Here is a 5,052-nt window from a genome sequence, read left to right as displayed (position 1 = left end):
TCATTGCCTCCAAAGGCATGGAAATGGATAGAAAATAAACAAATCCACCGCAGCAAGTGTCCAGCCTGAGACCTAGCACTGTCTGGCGACTGCTGGGCACAGCAAAGGGTGAAATGAAACACCTGCTGTGAGTGGTGAGCCAACAAAGCAATTTGCAGAGTGTCTGCTGTTGTCCAGTCCAGCTCATCTCTGTTTGAGGGAAGAAATCAATTGCCTTTGGGCAGCAAGATGGGATCCCACTCCACAGACACCCAAGGGATCATTCTGGACACCAAGAGAAAGATGTTTGCATGAGGATGAGATGTAAACATGGTTTCAAGCACAGACATGAATTCTCCTCTATCTCATAATTAAAACATACACAACTACATCAGGGATCTCCTGCAGTGGATGCATACTTTAAAATGGCCACTTTGAATATCATTCTGACTTTTTTCCACCACAGATTTAAATAAAACCCAGACTCATCAGCCAGCAGAATTAGTTTTAACCTTTTGAGTAGGTAACTTCTGAAGAGGAAAATCAGCAAATCAAAACACAAGATTTCAGAAAATGCACCCCCCACTCCCACTGCAGCCATGCAACAGTGCTGCCCTCCCCAGCCACTCACAGCAGCTCCTCAGCAAGACACACTCCTTTCTCCTCTCCATTCGCAATTCTTTGCTCCTATCAAGCCTCAAAAGCTTTTCTTATCCTTCTGAGAAGCACAGTGACAAGCCCTTCAAAACTGGCCACATGCCTAACACACCAAAATCATTTGAAAACTCTGTATTCACACAATTTCTGGCACTTCACCTGCCAGTGCTACCAATAGAGCAGGGAATCCAGCACAGCCCCAACCAGCCCTATGGAATCACCTTCAGCTAACACAGCCACCACCACCTGTGAGAATGAAAGGCCAAAACATCATCCAAGGAGAGTGCAATCAAGGCTTTGGGAATATCGAGTGGCTGAAGTTTTCCTTGCTTTGGCAAGGAAAGGGTATTTTCTGCTGCTTTGGCAAGAGGTATTTAAAAGCCAAGACACCTTTGGTGCCATCACCACCCAGAGCATCCAACACTCTGCTCAACTTCCCCGGAGGAGGTTGCTACACAGGGCTGGTGGGTCTGGCCAGGGGGAAAATGGGACACAGAGGAGATGTCTGCTCCAAGCCTACCACGCCGGGACCTGTCAGGATGTGTCACAACACGCGGCGTGTCGTGCCTCACCGCTCTGTCGAGCAACAAGCCGAAAAAAAAGGGGGGAAAAAAAAAAAAGAGGATTCGGATCTAATACGTGAGTGGGCCGGTATGTGCAAGAGAGATGAATATGAAGTAAAACATGCTGGATGCTACAGTAATAACCGGGCGCACACGGAGAGGCTGGAAGCGAGCCAGGGAGGGGAGATACGAGAGGGATGCTCTGAGCTCAGTCTGTGCGTGGCGGAGAAGCTGCAGCTCCTGAATGAGCGCAAGGCGGATCCCGAGGCTGCCGCGTGGGCGTCAGGCTGACACCGCTCCACCAAAACCAGTGGGAGCCCTCGGCCACGTCACCCCCAGGCTGGGGCTGTGCCCCCTGCCAGGCTCAGCAGGGGCTTCAGCAGACACTCAGTGTGTGGGGGAATAGCTGCATTTTGTCCCTTAAAAATAAGGCGGTTCTAGTACACGTGTCAAGTCCAGTAAAGTCTAAAAGCACCATCTCTGTGGTGCCAAGCACAGAGGTGGGTGACTCCAACAGATCCCTGCGAAACACAAGAATGTGTCCCCCAGTATTTCTGTATTAAGGGTGGGACCAGCTCACACTCCTTTGTATGACAGTGCTGAACCTAAGGCTCCCCTCTGGTAGCAGCTTTGTGTCCGAGCAATCCCATTTTGGGGACCAGCGGGAGGAGAAGGGAGATGGCAGGCAGGCACCCACTGCCAAGCAGCATCCCTGCCTGCACTCCCTGCTCGCCAGAGGAAGGGCTGCCTTCCCCAGTCCCGTGGGCGTTCACATGGCCCCTTTGCAGCAGCCAAACACACATTTACGAAGAGCAAACTTCTAACGGCATAGGGATGAGTCATTACGGGGTTTCAAAATGCGTAAATACGATCGCATCCTAATTCGGTGTGTCACAACGAGCTACCCTGCATCTGCGGGGTTACTCGGCTCCGCAGAAACCTCGGAAATTCCTGCCCGACCTTGTGATGCAAAAATCCATCTGCGTTCATGTCACTGCACGCAGAGAGTTAATGTGGTTTTTATATATATATTTTTTAAATTTTGGCACTGGATTTCAATGGAGGCTTATGTACAGTGTTACAACCCGGTACTGCTATGTTTTGCACCACAAATTTACAACTGAGTAATAAGTAAACACAAGATTTTTTGGCTACATAGGATTTTCCAAGGTGATTAAATAATTTTCTAAATAGCTCTGAGAATGAAGCTGTCTGAAATCCCCAAGGTAACAGGAAATTAACTGCATCCCCACACACTCCATAGACATAGGAGGAATTCAAATTTACTGAGGAGTAATATAAAATATTTAAGAAAGCAAATAGAATTGAATAAAACCTCTTGCAGTGTAAATTAAATCTGCCCAAACCAGCAGTGATTACCTCTGCTGCCATGGCTGCTCCTGAGACTCTGTATGTGCCCCAGGCTCCACATGGCCCCTGCCTCACCAGCACCTGTCAGACAGTGTGCACCTCAAATAAATAGGTTTTGAAGACCTCCAAATGTTTTTTTAAATGGTCGAAAGCAGTATTGTTTGAGGACTTACCCAAAGAACAGGGAGCCAGGAGCATCAGGAATCAGGCTGAGTGGTGGTTTTGGAGTGAGCAGGTGTCCAGAGCACCATCTGATGACCCAAAGGTTTGGCAGTAGCCTACATGAGGGCTTCCCGAGCTTTCCCACAGTGGGAATCACCTCCACCATCCCCCTCAGCCCCGGAGCTGCTGCCTGCCAGCACTGCCAGCTAACCCAGCCAGCTGGAGCCCTGTCCTGGGTGAGAAGCACAGCCCAAACCCACTGTGACAGAGGCCAAAACCCCTGCAGAGGCCTCGCCCTCCCTGCGGGCTGCAGGTGCAGGTGATGGGGCAGGGCAAGCAGCCCCACCTGGGGCCTTCCCTGAAGGAGCCAGCCTTCATCCCCACAGCCAGGCAGGGGGAGCATGGAGCCACCGGGGGAAGGGCTCTGGGAAGCCATCCCTCCTGAGCAGCTCGAGGAAATTCATATTTCATGTTCTGCTCCTTCTCTGCCCACGGAGTTCTTTCTCGTGGTGGTGCGTAGGTGTATGTGAGGGATTTATCCTTTCCCCACTGAATCACTGCAGCACAACATCTTTTCAACCCTTCTGTACAGCACAAAAGAGCCTCATGGCATTTCTCCTCGTTTTCCTGCTTAAGGAGACAGCCAGCAAGCTCCACAGTGCAACCCAGTTGCACCCCAGCTCAGGGCTGGGAACAGCACAAACCCTGCTAGCCCTGGTTGGGGACATCTCTGGGGGGTAGACACCCCTCTTTCTGCCAGCTGGCACCCCAAAACCACAGCCCAGCCTGCCTGATGCCAGCACAGAGGTGCCTGCAATGATGCTGCTTGCTCGGCTGGAAAATGGCTCCACACTGAAGGGAAGGAGCCGAGCAGGGTGCCCTGAGCATGCTGGGCTCCCCTCACGGCCTCAGGAGCCCAGAGCCAGGCCAAAGTGTCACCAAATCATGCCTGCCACAGTAACAAGGCTTTGTGTTTCAACTGGGGGCTGCTGCCATGCTTACACCATGATACTGGTGCTGTGTATGAGTTGTCTGTATTTTGGAAGGAAAATGGGGAGGCAGGAAATAAGTTCTGCAGCTGTTATCACGGGCAAAGTCACTGCCATGAGTAGAGACACAGCCACTGATGAAGGCCCTCCTGGCTCACCCTCACATCAACTGCTTTTTTAGAAAAAGACACAGGAGCTTTAGGCAGGTAGCCAGCAATAATTCAAACTCTGGCTGTATGAGAAACAGGTACCTCCTGAAGCTTCAAATGAACATTAAAGACCCTTCTGTAAGTTGTCCCCACAGTGCTTTCCAACGAAGAGCCTCACAGCTTGATGAGACACTGACTCATCCAGGCCTAATGCAGCCCTGTGGGCTCAGGGAGCACTGTGCCTGTCCAGCACCACTGTGTTCTCACTGAACTTTGGGCAGTCATGCTCAGCCCATGTCAAGTAAAAAAAGTAGGTATATAAAGGTTTTCCAGTTAGACTTGGGTGAAGCCTTAAAGATCAGTAACGTGGCTGTTCTGCCTCATCCTTGTACCTTCAACACAAGAGCGTGTAGCTTCTCCCGTCTCCTCTTTCCTCTCCTAGAAAAGTCAAGATTGCACTAAAGTGCAAGAAAGCAGCCAGCAGACACTGAGCCACTGGTTCAGATTTCCTGTTTATTCTCCTCTGAGCTGGGAGAAGGCAGGGGGATCTCTCCAACTCTGACCCCATCTCTGCTTCAAACAACTCCCAGCTTCTGTGCCATCTCAGCAACCTGGACGTTCTGAAGGTTTCTGGAGGGGTTCTACCCCCTGCACCCCCCAACTTCTCTTGGATTATTTGCTCCCTGGTCTGCTTTTCCCTTTTCATACCCCATCTCCCATCCAGTTTCTGCCCCCTAACAATCTCTCAGCAGAGATGTGGGCCACTGCTTAGAAAGCAAGTTGGAACAGGGTGGATCACCAAGGCAGCTGCTGAGGGCAGCGATGCTCTGTCTCCCCAGTTCCCAAAGAGCACTTCCACATGCCTGGCATCCCATCCTAGCAGCTCTGTGCTGTTTGCAACCCTGTGTAAATATGAGCACACACAAAAAGCAAGAGTGCAGGACGTGGGGAGGGAACTCAGTGCTGCAGACCCTTCCTGGTTTTAGTTCCTCCCTCCTGCCTGGGCCCACTGAGCCCTGCAGGCTGTGCACATAATGAGGCCAACCCTAAATGAGGATTCAACCACAAGAGCAGGAAAAGGCTTCCTCCACTGAGAGCTGCAGTTTGAGGTACTCCCTCCTCCCCCATCCCCCCACAAATTAACATCTCCTTTTAGAAAAAAAGGACAAACCCTGGGGAAAC

Source organism: Lichenostomus cassidix, chromosome 7 (assembly GCF_008360975.1).
Source record: "Lichenostomus cassidix isolate B80296 chromosome 7, HeHo_3.0, whole genome shotgun sequence".
In the NCBI taxonomy this organism is placed as follows: domain Eukaryota; kingdom Metazoa; phylum Chordata; class Aves; order Passeriformes; family Meliphagidae; genus Lichenostomus; species Lichenostomus cassidix.
The sequence above is the reverse complement of the archived record's forward strand: the minus strand, read 5'-3'. Positions refer to the sequence as shown.